At 47.1% G+C, this 13,819-nt stretch overlaps 2 non-coding genes across 2 annotated transcripts; one reads left to right on the top strand and one right to left on the bottom strand.

The window, feature by feature from the left end:
• Positions 1-609: 609 nt before the first annotated feature.
• TRNAF-GAA (transfer RNA phenylalanine (anticodon GAA)) lies at positions 610-682 on the top strand. Its single transcript has one exon. It is a non-coding gene; the product is annotated as a tRNA-Phe (tRNA).
• Positions 683-3,902: 3,220 nt separating this feature from the next.
• TRNAP-CGG (transfer RNA proline (anticodon CGG)) lies at positions 3,903-3,974 on the bottom strand. The gene has a single exon. It is a non-coding gene; the product is annotated as a tRNA-Pro (tRNA).
• Positions 3,975-13,819: the final 9,845 nt, after the last annotated feature.

Below are 13,819 nucleotides of genomic sequence, written 5' to 3'. Positions count from 1 at the left end.
TCGCCTCTCTCACGCCCCCTGGGCTCTAGGATGGATCTACATTACCTGAAGAGTTTATATATAACCAGCAAAAAAGAAATAGCAATGATGGAAGGAGACAATAGACCCTACAATTTAAATTCTCGAAACTTCCTCGTGCCTGATAAGAGGACGGTGTGATCCATGACCTGCCTGCTCGTGAGACGCACGTGTAATACATATGACCCGTACTGCCCTGCTCTGCCCCCTCGCGAGTGTCTGTACTTATACACATGGGCACTGGAGTAACAAAGGCCCCCGCGGTGAAGAGGGAGAGCGAGCTCTAGGGGGCCCTAGAGCTCCCGCGTGAGTCCGGAGGGGGCCCCTGCGTGCACTGTGCAGGGAAGTACGGGAGGGGGCATGAAAGGGTGGTCCCGTGCAGGGAGAGGTCAGACACCTGTGAGGCTGCGGCACCGGCAGGTGATGCTGGAGTCAGCTGGTGACTGAGGTCCGATGACAGAGCAGCCCTCCCGGCCAGGCTTTTTAGGGTGGGTTGGGGGGGGGGGCACCTGTAAACTCTTCACTACTGCACTGGACCTCCAGGGTGTTTTTCATGCGGATCAGCACAGGCACTAAATGCGATCACAGGCCGCCGAAATAGCTCAGTTGGGAGAGCGTTAGACTGAAGATCTAAAGGTCCCTGGTTCGATCCCGGGTTTCGGCAGAAAGCTTGAATGAAAAACTTAGAAATATAAGACATTGTTTAAACAACAATAATATTATTTCTCTGTCGTGTCCCAGCTCCTCATTGGTTTGCGTCCTTCCTCCTTTGCCCCATCCCTTGTTCTTTCTTCCTTTTCTTTGCGCTCTCCCTTCCTCCTTCCCGGCCTTCCTTCCTTCGCTTCTCACCGCCCTCATTTCGTTATTTACACGTTTCTCATAATTCTGTCTCCCTCCGTCTCACCCCCATCGTTGTGCGTGCGCCTCACACCAGCGGCCCCATCACACTAAATGCGTGACAGATGTGCACCTAGGAGCTCAGTGCCACGTGCTGTGACGTTCACACCGTGTAGCACATTCCCCCTCCTGGGAGTAAAGTACACTCATGACATGCAGATCTGTAACAGCGGAGGGTGATCTCACGTGTGCCCTGTGACTGAGGACACACTCGACTCTCACTCACTGTGTGTCTGTAACTCAGGACACACTCTACTCTCACTCACTGTGTGTCTGTAACTGAGGACACACTCGACTCTCACGCACTCTGTGTGTTTGTAATTCAGGACACCCTCTACTCTCACTCACTGTGTGTCTGTGTACTTAAGGACACACTCCGCTCTCACTCACTGTGTGTCTGTGTACTTAAGGACACACTCTGCTCTCACTCACTGTGTGTCTATAACTCAGGACACACTCTGCTCTCACTCGCTGTGTGTATGTGTACTTAAGGACACACTCCGCTCTCACTCACTGTGTGTCTGTGTACTTAAGGACACACTCCGCTCTCACTCACTGTGTGTCTATAACTCAGGACACACTCTGCTCTCACTCACTGTGTGTCTATAACTCAGGACACACTCTGCTCTCACTCACTGTGCGTCTGTAACTCAGGACACATTCTACTCTCACTCACTGTGTGTCTGTGTACTTAAGGACACACTCTGCTCTCACTCACTGTGTGCGTCTATAACTCAGGACACACTCTGCTCTCACTCACTGTGCGTCTGTAACTCAGGACACACTCTGCTCTCACTCACTGTGCGTCTGTAACTCAGGACACACTCTACTCTCACTCACTGTGCGTCTATAACTCAAGACACACTCTACTCTCACTCACTGTGTGTCTGTGTACTTAAGGACACACTCTGCTCTCACTCACTGTGTGTCTATAAATCTGGACACCCTCTGCTCTCACTTACTGTGTGCATCTATAACTCGGGACACATTCTACTCTCACTCACTGTGTGTCTATAACTCAGGACACACTCTACTCTCACTCACTGTGCGTCTATAACTCAGGACACACTCTGCTCTCACTCACTGTGCGTCTATAACTCAGGACACATTCTACTCTCACTCACTGTGCGTCTATAACTCAAGACACACTCTACTCTCACTCACTGTGTGTATGTGTACTTAAGGACACACTCCGCTCTCACTCACTGTGTGCGTCTATAACTCGGGACACATTCTACTCTCACTCACTGTGCATCTATAACTCAGGACACACTGCTCTCACTCACTGTGTGCATCTATAACTCGGGACACATTCTACTCTCACTCACTGTGCATCTATAACTCAGGACACACTGCTCTCACTCACTGTGTGCATCTATAACTCGTGACACACTACTCTCACTCACTGTGTGCATCTATAACTCGGGACACATTCTACTCTCACTCACTGTGTGCATCTATAACTCGGGACACATTCTACTCTCACTCACTGTGTGTCTATAACTCAGGACACACTCTGCTCTCACTCACTGTGTGTCTATAACTCTGGACACCCTCTGCTCTCACTTACTGTGCGTCTATAACTCAGGACACACTCTGCTCTCACTCACTGTGCGTATGTAACTCAGGACACACTCTGCTCGCACTCACTGTGCGTCTGTAACTCAGGACACACTCTACTCTCACTCACTGTGTCTATATCTCAGGACACACTCTGCTCTTACTCACTGTGCATCTATAACTCAGGACACATTCTACTCTCACTCACTGTGCGTCTATAACTCAGGACACACTCTGCTCTCACTGTGTGTGTGTAGTGTACACTGATGCACACTTTTAAGCATCGATTCTTCTATTTGCACTAGTGTTTCTTTTACCTCGTGGTACAGAGTATGCAGATCCCTGTGCCCAGAATATGCCCATCACAGCACCGTGGTTCAGAATAACCCTATATAGTGTGCGGGACAATTACGGTGGCACCAAATATACAGGGACCGGAATGGAAACCAGGATCAGCTCAGTCTGGGCAAAAAGTTCAAGCCAAACCCTTTCCCATGCAGCCCGCATGGCAGTGCCAGGGGACCGAGCGGGCAGTCCGGCCCTGGCACATGCCTAGCAAGAGGACTGCTCTGCGGAATAACCCCAGGAAGCGCATCTACGGGGGTTATTGTGCCACCCAATGTACCCTGATGTTGGCACGGCACCTGCCAATCGGAACGGACACGTTCACCAGAATGATTGTGTCATTTCACCTTTAATGTGCCACGGAGGACGCCCCGGACAGCTGCACCGTGGAATGCACCATTCAGAGTTACCGTCGGTGGCACAGAAAATGCCCCTTTTAAATACGGTCATAAAAGTTATAACTTTGGCAGGTCTCAGAGGAGCGCCCCCTGTAGGAGGAGGGCCTCTGCTGCTCTTACTGTCCAGCCAGTGCTTAATTTGTAAATAAAAAGGTGCCGGTGCCCAAGCCCTCCTCTTAAATACGCGGCTGCAGCGTAATCCTGAACCCATCTCAGGCCTCTTCAATCCATATAAAGCCACTTCCTGCCCCTTCAGCTCACTCTTGCAGCTTTTGAGTCTTTTTCTCGCAGCAAATGCTAGAGGCAGAAGAATAAGCCCCGGCCCTCAAAAATAAGTGTCGGTGCTCAGCACCGGAAACAAGCACAAATTAAGCACTGTGTCCAGCGCACTTTTCCTAGTGTGGCTCACACTCACGTGCGCCCCCACAGCTCACTCAACAGCTCCACGAAGTGTAGCGCCCACAGTGAGTTTCAACTGCATGTAAGAGAAATCCTCTCTTGGCTGCGGATGCGGCAGGTGTAGGCACCCCCGCCCCCCACCACCACACACACATCTGAGTGTTGGGGTGAGTGCGACATATTCTGGATTAAAATCCGAAACCAGGCCAGGGTTTTTTTAAAAGATGATGTTGTTTGATTAACCACTTGAAGCATCTGCTTAATTTAAAAAAAGAATTCCAAGGAGGACTCGTCCGGGATTTGAACCCGGGACCTCTCGCACCCGAAGCGAGAATCATACCCCTAGACCAACGAGCCACTCATATGTCATTGGAATGTGGACGTGTGTGAGGTAGGGTACCGAGCTCCAGATAGCAGCACTTCTGTTTTCACAAGGTGTCGGTTTCCTTTTATTCAAAAGCCGAAGGAGAAGGAAACTTCAATCATGTACCAAGAACACTGTGCGAGAGGCCTCCCTGTGGGTCTGTCACCTTCATACATGTGTGGCCCCATTTCACCTGGAACCCAAGGGTTTCCGAGGAGCAAATATGAAAATGTATTCCACCTACAGGGGTGTATTAAACTATTGCCCACTGGCATCAGAAGTGTTTCTCTTTTCTGCGGCTCACAGTACTTTTCAGTCTCTTAAAGACCACAGGCACCAAATAATGAATACGTCACACCCACGGTGTGGCACTAATGAGGGATAATGCCCGGTCCGGGGTGGGGCAGATGTGTTTGTTCCAGAGCAGCTGAAAGGGCATCAAGGTTTATGGCACAGGAAGAGGCGCAGTGTCCGAGCTCCCCGCCAGGGGGCGCCTACTTCTCTGGGGGGTTCGGATTCACATCGACCCCCTGGTTGTGTGCTCACTGTGAGGCCGTGTGACAGGTTGTGTCTGTCCTCTTTGGTCAGTCAGTGTCTGGGGAACGCCTGAAAGAGAAAGTCCCCTCTGCGGGGGTGGTGGGGACATCACACCTCCTGTTACCCCGGACATCCCCACGCTTACACCCCGGAGGCAATGACGAGGGCCGAAAAGGACAGAGGCCGGGCCGTTATCGACGGTGGGTTCGATGCTTGAATCACCCGTGGAGTGAGATCTGACGAGTCAGACACCAACCGGGCCCTGGTGAGAAGGGGGCGGTGTGGAGGGTCTGAGTAAGATCAGACACCGAAGGGGCCCTGGAGAGAAGGCGGCCAGTGTGGAGGTTACTGAGTGAGGTCTGACGGGTCAGACACCGAAGGGGCCCATGAGAGAAGGGGTCAGTGTTGAAGGACTGAGTGAAGTCTGACGAGTCAGACACCGAAGGGGCCCTGGTGAGAAGGCGGCCAGTGTGGAGGTTACTGAGTGAGGTCTGACACCGAAGGGGCCCATGAGAGAAGGGGTCAGTGTTGAAGGACTGAGTGAAGTCTGACGAGTCAGACACCGAAGGGGCCCTGGTGAGAAGGCGGCCAGTGTGGAGGTTACTGAGTGAGTTCTGACGGGTCAGACACCAACCGGGCCCTGGTGAGAAGGCGGCGCGGAATGGAGGGGCTGAGTGAGGTCTGACGGGTCAGACACCGAATTGGCCCTGGAGAGAAGGGGGCAATGTGGAGGTTACAGAGTGAGGTCTCCGAGGGTCCCATGGAGGGGAAGGCGTCGGTGTGCAAGCAACGAGTGAGGTCTCTGAGGGTCCCGATAGAGGGGAAGAGGGGCCGGGGTTAGGTCAGGGGCAGTTTCTCCTGCTCGGATGTGGTTGATCTTCGGGAAGAGTCGGAGCATCGATGGAGTTACCGCTTAAAATGTCAGCTCAGTCTCTGGTCTTCAGTGCTGGGAGGAGGCAGCGACCCCCGGCGAGGCTTGTCAGTGTAAGGGAGGGGGTGATGGTGGTGGATGAGTCCTGTGACACTAGGGGTGAACCCTGTGACCCTGGAGTGAGAATTGTGACCCTGGGGATGATACCTTTGAATCTGGGGTGAGACCCGTGTACCTGGGGTGAGACCTCTGAACCTGGGGCTGAGTCCTGTGACCCTGGGGAGGAGACCTGTGGCCCTGGTAATGAGCTCTCTGACCCTGGCGGAGAGTCCTGTGACCCTGGCGACGAGTCCTGTGCGTCTGGGGTAAAACCTGTGAACTCTTTAGTCCTGTACATGCCCCCCACGGTATCTGCAGTAAAATCATTATGATCACAGAGGAATACGTGGCCGCCGAAATAGCTCAGTTGGGAGAGCGTTAGACTGAAGATCTAAAGGTCCCTGGTTCGATCCCGGTTTCGGCAGAAGTGTTTTATCTGTTCTTATCAGGCAAACATTGCATCACATTATTAGAAACCTGGAGAACCACAGGCTCTCGTATTCCACCTGTGCCCTCCTTCCACGCTTCTTCCCTTCTTTATCCCTCTTCCTCCCCACCTTCCTTATCTGCACTCCCTCGCTTCCCGCCCTTCATTCCTCCCGCCCTCATTGTCATTATTTCAGTCTCATCAACTTGTATCATTCCGGCACAATCATACTGCTAGCTTGGGAGTTTCCAGGTCTCCAGACACTGTATGCACACTCACGAGGAGTGAGTGACTCCACAGTCCCACTCTTGATGTGACTCACACACTGCAGGCACACTCACACCCAGAGTGACTCCACAGTCCCACTGTCTGCGATGTGACTCACACACTGCGGGTGCACTCACTCCCAGTGAGTGACTCCACAGTCCCACTGTCTGCGATGTGACTCACACACTGCGGGTGCACTCACTTCCAGTGAGTGACTCCACAATCCCACTCTCTGTGGTGTGATCCGACACTGCGGGCGCACTCAACCAGGAGCGGATGCGTGGCTGGGTGGGGCAGCAGGGATGGGGGGAGGGGATGAGGGTGAGGTGGGGGAGGGGGGGGGCACGGGAAAAATAATCAAAGAATAATTTTTTTTTTTTAAACGTACCTCTGCTCCCGTGCCATGCGCCGCTCCTCTCCCGTCGCTGCTGCAGACACAGGCTCCCAGCCTGCCCTGCGCCGATCCTGACAGCACTGGCTGGGAGCGCCCTTGGAAGCGCCCAGCCAGGGCGCTTCCTGGCAGACTGGGAGATTGTGCTGCTCTCTCCAGCCTGGCAGCAGTGCGCATGTGTGTTTGGCCGCCTGAGACGGCTGGCTACACATACCTGGGCAGTGAGGGGGAGTGCACAGAGCACTCCCCTCGGCCCGTCACCCCCCAGTGCCCCGCCCCTTTTACACAGAAAGGATAATAAACCAAGTTTATCATCCTTCCCCTGTAAAAGGATTTGCAGCGGTTGCTGCTGGCGGGGGATGCTCCTCCCCATATTGAGGAGCCGCCCCATGTTTTCTTTTGCATTTGGATAAATTAAAGATTAAAAAAAATCTGTGTAGTCCGTGTTTTATGAATGATATATGCAACATTTCGGACAGTAACTATGCATTGGTCCCTCAACAACCTCGCTTATTACAGACCCGTCTCACACGGTGAGATCTCACACATTTGAGCTGTGTCTGTGGTGGGCCTTGGGAGAGGGTTCAGCATCCTCCAGAACCGGGGGTCTCCCTGTAACGCAGCCCCCGCAGTTTCTGCATCTTCATCCCCCAGACCGCCCTTTAACCACCCACTGAACATCTAAACGCCGAGGAAAACACGTGCAGGTTTGCAGAGCCAGGATCCATCCATCTCTCACTATTACAAATAATGGTGGTTTTACCATTTGTTTTTTGACACTCAAACCGCCAGGCACTCAGTCCTGGTCATATGTGAGGCTTTCATCCTACCTGACTTTTTGTTTTACAAGCATGATTTTTCTTTCTGGGAATTGCACTTTCTTACATTATTATGTGTTTATTTTTTATCGTTATAATGATTATTTGTTTGCTAAGGGCACGTGGCTTAACATTAGCTGATGGGACCAGTTTAAGGTTGTACAGGCCACTGTTGTTTCACAAATCATTGAAAACAGAGCTCTCAAGTCTCCCACTGTGCTCTAAGTGATGCTCTAGGCCGGGCCTTCTTCCCGTTGTAATGTCAAACTCATTATAAAGAGACATTGGCAAAGCCAGTGGGTCTCACCCATGCACGAGCTATTGACTTTGCCAATGTGTTTTTCATCCATAATGTACATCAGCATGGCTGCTGTTCAGCATGGCTAAGTTAGTGCCAAAGAGGAGAGTGGCGTGGAGTGGCGTGGCATAGTGTGGAGCAAAGTGTCATAGAGTGTAGTGGTGTAGCATGGAGTGGAACGACGTAGAGTAAAGTGGCCAAGAGACTAGTGTCGTAGAATGTCATGGAGTGTGGCAGGATGGAGAGGACTAGAGTCAAGTGGCGTAGAGTGTCATAGAGTGGAGAGAGGTAGAATGTCATAGAATGGAGTGGAATAGTGTGGAGTGGCATAGAGTGAAGTAAAGTAGCATAGAGTGTCATAGAGTGGAGGGGTGTAAAGTGGCATATAGGGTCATAGAGTGGGGTGTTTTAGAGTGGAGTGTAATAGAGTGGAGTGCAGTGGCCTAGTAGAGTGGAGTAGAGTGTCATGGAATAGAGTGTCGTAGAGTGGAGGGGCGTAGAGTGGAGAAGAATGTCGGACATTAGAGGGGTATACAGTGGAGTGGCATCGAGTGGAGTAGAGAGTTGTATAGTGTTAAGGAGTGGTTTAGGTGGAGAAGAATGTCATATAGTGGAGTGGCATAGAGAGGCATGGCATAGAGTGAAGTGTCATTGAGTGGAGGGAGGTCATAGATTGTCCTGGAGTTGCGTAGAGTGGCAAAGAAAGGAGTAGAGTAGAGTAGAATGGAGTAGAATGTCATAGAGTGGAGTGGCATAGAGTAGCATAGCATAGAGTGGAGTGTCATTGAGTGGAGGGCTCTCATAGATTGTCCTGGAGTTGCGTATAGTGGTGTAGAGTGGTATAGAGTGGAGTGTCATAGAGTAAAGTGTCATATAGTGGAGTGGAGTAGAGTGCCATAGAGTGTTGTGGAGAGTCATATAGTAGAAGATCATAGAGTATAGTGGCGTAAAGTGAAGCAGAGTGGCGTAGAGTGGAATAGAGTGACAGAGTGTTGAGTGGAGTACAATGGAGTGGCATAGAGAGGCATAGAGTGGAGTAGAGTGGAGTGGCATTGAGTGGAGGGAGGTCATAGATTGTCCTGGAGTTGTGTAGAGTGGCATAGGTAGAGTAGAATGGAGTAGAATGGCATAGAGTGGAGTGTGGTAGAGTAAAGTGTCATGGAGTGGAGTAGAGTAAAGTGTCAGAGTGGAGTGGAGTAGAGTGCCATAGAGTGTTGTGGAGAGTCATATAGTAGAGGATCATAGAGTAGAGTGGCTTAAAGTGAAGCAGAGTGGCGTAGAGTGGAATAGAGTGACATAGTGTTGAGTGGAGTACAATGGAGTGGCATAGAGTGGCATAGAGTGTAGTAGAATGGAGGCGAATAGAGTGGAGTGGAGTGTCATAGATGGAGTGGAGTGATGCAGAGTGGAGTAGAGTGAAGTGGTGTACAGTGGCATAGAGTGTCGAAGAGTGTTTGAGAGTGGAGTAGTGTAGAGTGGAGGGGCAAAAAGCAGCATAATGTAAACTGAAGTTAAGAGTCATAGATTGGAGTAAAGTGTTGTGCAGTGGAGTGGCAAAGCGTAGAATGTAGTAAGGTGCTAGAGTGGCCTAGAATGCGTGGAGTGGAGTAAAGTGGCACAGAGTGTCTCTGAGTGGAGTGTCGTAGAGTGGCGTAGAGTGGAGTGACATAGAGTGCTGTGGAGTGCCATTGAGTGGAATGTCGTAGGATAAAGCGGAATAGACGGAAATAGGATCTAGTAGGGTGGCCTTGAGTCATATGGCATAGAGTCAAGCAGAGTGTCGTAGAGTGTCATATAGTGGAGTAGAGTGGAATGGAGAAGAGTGTCGTGGAGTGGAGTGGTGTGTCGTATACTAGAGTAGAGAATAGTAGTAAAATATAATTGAACTATCCATCTTTTGTCAAATTAATTTGGGAACTTCCCCTGTAAAATGACATTTAAATTGTATTTAGTTTCCACCCCTATTGCAGCCCTAAAATGTTTAAAATAAACTATTTGCCGCTATTTCCCTAAAATGTATTTGATGGAAATGCTCCAAGGTCCCTGTGAAGTTATATTAAATTTGTGGTGAGTTAAATGAAGACTTAATTTATGAAGTTGGGCGGGATTAGGAAACTCCACACTTTTCAGAGTAGGTTAAGTCTCCTAACTTTACTTGAGATAAGGTTTATCCTTTGTGGCCTTCCATGTATGATGTCCTGATGCAGAATGTCTCATGTAGGACATCCTCCAGCAAACACATGGAGGCAGGGCACCCAGGACTCAGGTAAGAGGAGTGGGATGGAGGGCTCTGAGCTGAGGCCAACTTACATTTATTTGTTTAAAGAACTTCATAAGCTTTGTATTTCGCAAAGCTGGAACAGTTTAGAAAATACACAAAATTGCAAATTAGCTGGCTACAACTGAGTCGTGCAGAATAGTCTAGTTGTGTAAAGTGCAGTGGCATAGAGTGGTGCGGAGTGGAGTAGTGTGGTGTGCAGCTGTGTAGAGTGGTGAAAAGAGCAGAGTGGTTGTGGTGTTATTACTATTTCTTTATTGTGTTTATCTCAGCATGGTTTCCCTTTATATGTATTGTGTTTCTTTTAGTTATGTATTTCTCTTAGTTGGTTTCTCCCAATGCTTCCCCTGCCTTCCTTTAGGCTCATAGACTCTCTGGAATTTGGAATGCTGGGGGAGTCTGGGAAGGAGATGTGAGGAGATTGGAGGATCTTGACTTGTGGGTGGATGAAGTTTCTTTTACGCATCAAACTGGAAATAAACGTACATTTAATCAACTACAAGTGTCAACTTGAATTTCTGCCTTGGATGACAGATTCACTACATTTTGGCGACGAGGGTGGTTCGAGACTTCTGAAACTGTACCTTGGAAACTTCAACATCTTCATTTATTCAGCTTCTAACGTTAAGAAAAAAAAAGGTACTGTAATTTTTTTTTCCTCTGTTTTTTGTGGCTCACATTTTTTTTATTTTTATTTTTTCAACCTGTTTTTGAGCCACATGGTAATTCTTTTCGTGTCTATTTATAAATTTAATAGACGCGTCTTTCAACTGTCTCCTTTCCTCGTGCCTCTGGAGACGCGTGCTGTTGATTTTGTTGCCAAAGCAACGTGAACGCAAGCCTTTCTTTCCCGGCCGCGCTCTCTTGAGATACACGCGCTGTTTATTTACCTGCTGTTGAATTTGTTGCTATGGCAACGTGAACGCGTGCCTTTATTTCCCGGCCGCGCTCTCTTGAGATACACGCGCTGTTTATTTACTCGGCTGTATTCAAGGGAAACACGCTCCACAGGGGATACGACGACTCGTTTTTCAACTCGAGTTATTCAACAAATAAACAGAGTTTAGCTCTAAATTATCCGTTTAAAATTGCTATTTTATTACGTTTATTTTTGGAAACAAGTTGGCCTGCTCTACTCTGTCATTGTTTTTTTCTGGATATTTTATTTCTTTTAAGTGGCACTTCATTTTCTGTGTTACATTTTTTTGTACAAACATTTTTCTTTCCCTGCAATAATAAGTGATTATGCAGAACATTACACCTCCACCATTTTTTCTTGCGCTTCCTGGAGAACCTCCTATATCGTGGCAAAAATGGAAAAAGGTTTTCCTGACTTACATGCACGTCTGTGGCAGCAACCTATCCTCTGAAAGAAAGACTTCTGTTTTACAACATTGTCTTGGTGCGGAGGGTCAAGAAATCTTGGAAACTTTACCTGCAATAACAACATCAGATGGTGCGGAAGGTGACAACTCTTTGAATGAATTTGATTCTACTTTACTTAGACTGGACAATCACTTTCTTCCCAAAGTTTCTATCATTTTACAACGTTACTATTTTGGGAAACGTTAGCAGATGGATGATGAATCTATTGAAGATTTTGTCACAGCTTTACGCAAACTAGCTTCATCATGTAACTTCGGAGAAAATCTAGAAGAACGTATTAGAGACCAATTCATGCTTGAATGTAAATGCGACAAAGTAAGAGAAGCATTATGGGTCAAAAGTGATCCATCACTAGATGAAGTGTTAATCATTGCTAAGCAAGTTGAACATTCGATGGCTTGTATTGATAATTTGAGGAAATCCAAAGGTGTTTCTATGGAGGTCCAAGCTATAAATACAAAAACTAATAACAAGTTTCAAGCAAACATTAGAGCAAAACTGATGTGTTTTAGGTGTGGTACTACAACTCATTTAGCTAATAGCCAAGATTGTCCTGCTATTCATATTATTTGTAACAAATGTTCCAAGAAGGGACATTTTGCTAAGTATTGCAAATCATTTTCTAAGTCTAAAGTCAAAGTTCAGGAAATTGATTGTAATGATGATCGAGATTTTGTTCTTCAGATTATTTATGATGTTAATTGTGTCGCCATTAATACTTGTCAGTACCCTTCGGATTTTGTGGATGTCAACGGAACATCTATTTCTATGATGATGGATTCGGGCGCAAAACTTTCCTTAGTATCAGTTTCGGATTTCACTAAGCATTTTAAGGGAAGAGTTTCTTTACTGGATCCTGATATCATTCCCTACAGTTATGGCGGTAAACCTATTGAGCTCAAGGGTTACTTTGAAGCCGCCATAACCTTTAAAGGGAACACAATTTCAGGGAAAATATATGTTCCAGTTGTTGGTGACACAATTCTGAGTTGGCCACATCAGAAGATGCTTGGGATTATATTAAATCCCAATTCTATTCCTCAAGTATTAGTTCAAAATGTTTGCAGCATCAAAGACGACATCATAGGTGAATTTTCTGATGTATTTTCTTCTAAAGTAGGGTGCGTTACGGGATACAAACATCGTATTTGTCTTAAGGAGGGTGTCAGCCCTGTAGCGTGCAAAGTAAGAAAAATTCCTTTCACTTTACAAGACAAGGTTAAATCTGAATTACAAAGGTTACAATCTGAAGGCATCATTGAAGAAGTCGAGGCTGCACAATGGGTCGCCCCCATTGTTGTTGCTGTGAAGAAATCGGGAGATATTAGACTTTGTGTGGACCTTAGACATCTCAACAAAGCTGTGATTGAAGACAAATTTCCTTTACCAAACATAAATGAAATGGTCTGTCTTTTAGGAGAGGCAAAATATTTTACGACATTAGATTTGAGTTCAGCTTATCACCAAGTTCAATTGTGTGAAGAATCAAAATTGTTGACATCTTTCATCACTCCCTTTGGTGTGTTTAAGTTTAATAGGATGCCATTTGGTTTGTGCTCTGCTGCTTCTGTATTTCAAAGACTAATGTATCATATTCTTGGGAAAACTGATGGTGTTAGATTTTTTCAAGATGATGTTCTCATTTTTTCTAACACTCTTGAACAACATCTTTCCAAAGTTAGAGAAGTCTTAAAACAATTTCGTAGTAAGGGAATCACACTCAAGGGAGAAAAATGCAAGTTTGCATGTTCAGATATCACGTATTTAGGACATGTAATTTCTTCTCAAGGTGTTAAACCGAAAGAGGATCTAGTTAAAACTGTAGTTAATTTTGCGGATCCTGTTAAAAGAGAAGATGTACAAGTTTTCTAAGGCATGGCGGAATTTTATTCCAAATTTGTTCCTAATTTTGCCAGTAGGTCTTGCTGCATTAGAGAGTTAATTAAGAAAGGTGTTGATTTTGTATGGTCAGAGGCTTGCAAGAAAGAATTTGAGGATCTAAAAAATGCACTATCTTCTGCTCAATGTCTCAACAGTTTTCGCCCAGGGTTTCCCTGTTGGATTATAACTGATGCCTCAGATAAGGGTTTAGGAAGTGTTCTTAAGCAAAAGTATGATGGTAAGGATGTTACTATTGCATTTGCTTCCAGAGCGTTAAGGGGAGCGGAGTCGAGGTATTCCACCATTGAAAAAGAAGCACTAGCTATCTACTGGGCTATAAAGAAGTTTAAACAGTTTCTATGGGGATCTAGGTTTGTTGTGCAATCTGATCATAAGCCTTTACAAGAGATTTTTGATAAGAAGGGTCTAGACTGTATTTCTTCACGTATTTGCAAGTAGATTGTTGGTCTTCAAGACTTTCAATTTTCTGTCTGATATGTCCCTGGATGTGAGAACCGCACAGCTGACTGTTTGTCAAGGTTAAGATCTTTTAGCTGGGACCAAGATACGGATTGTAGCACATGG

The sequence above is a fragment of the Pleurodeles waltl genome, unplaced genomic scaffold (assembly GCF_031143425.1).
Source record: "Pleurodeles waltl isolate 20211129_DDA unplaced genomic scaffold, aPleWal1.hap1.20221129 scaffold_67, whole genome shotgun sequence".
In the NCBI taxonomy this organism is placed as follows: domain Eukaryota; kingdom Metazoa; phylum Chordata; class Amphibia; order Caudata; family Salamandridae; genus Pleurodeles; species Pleurodeles waltl.
The sequence above is the reverse complement of the archived record's forward strand: the minus strand, read 5'-3'. Positions and strand labels throughout refer to the sequence as shown.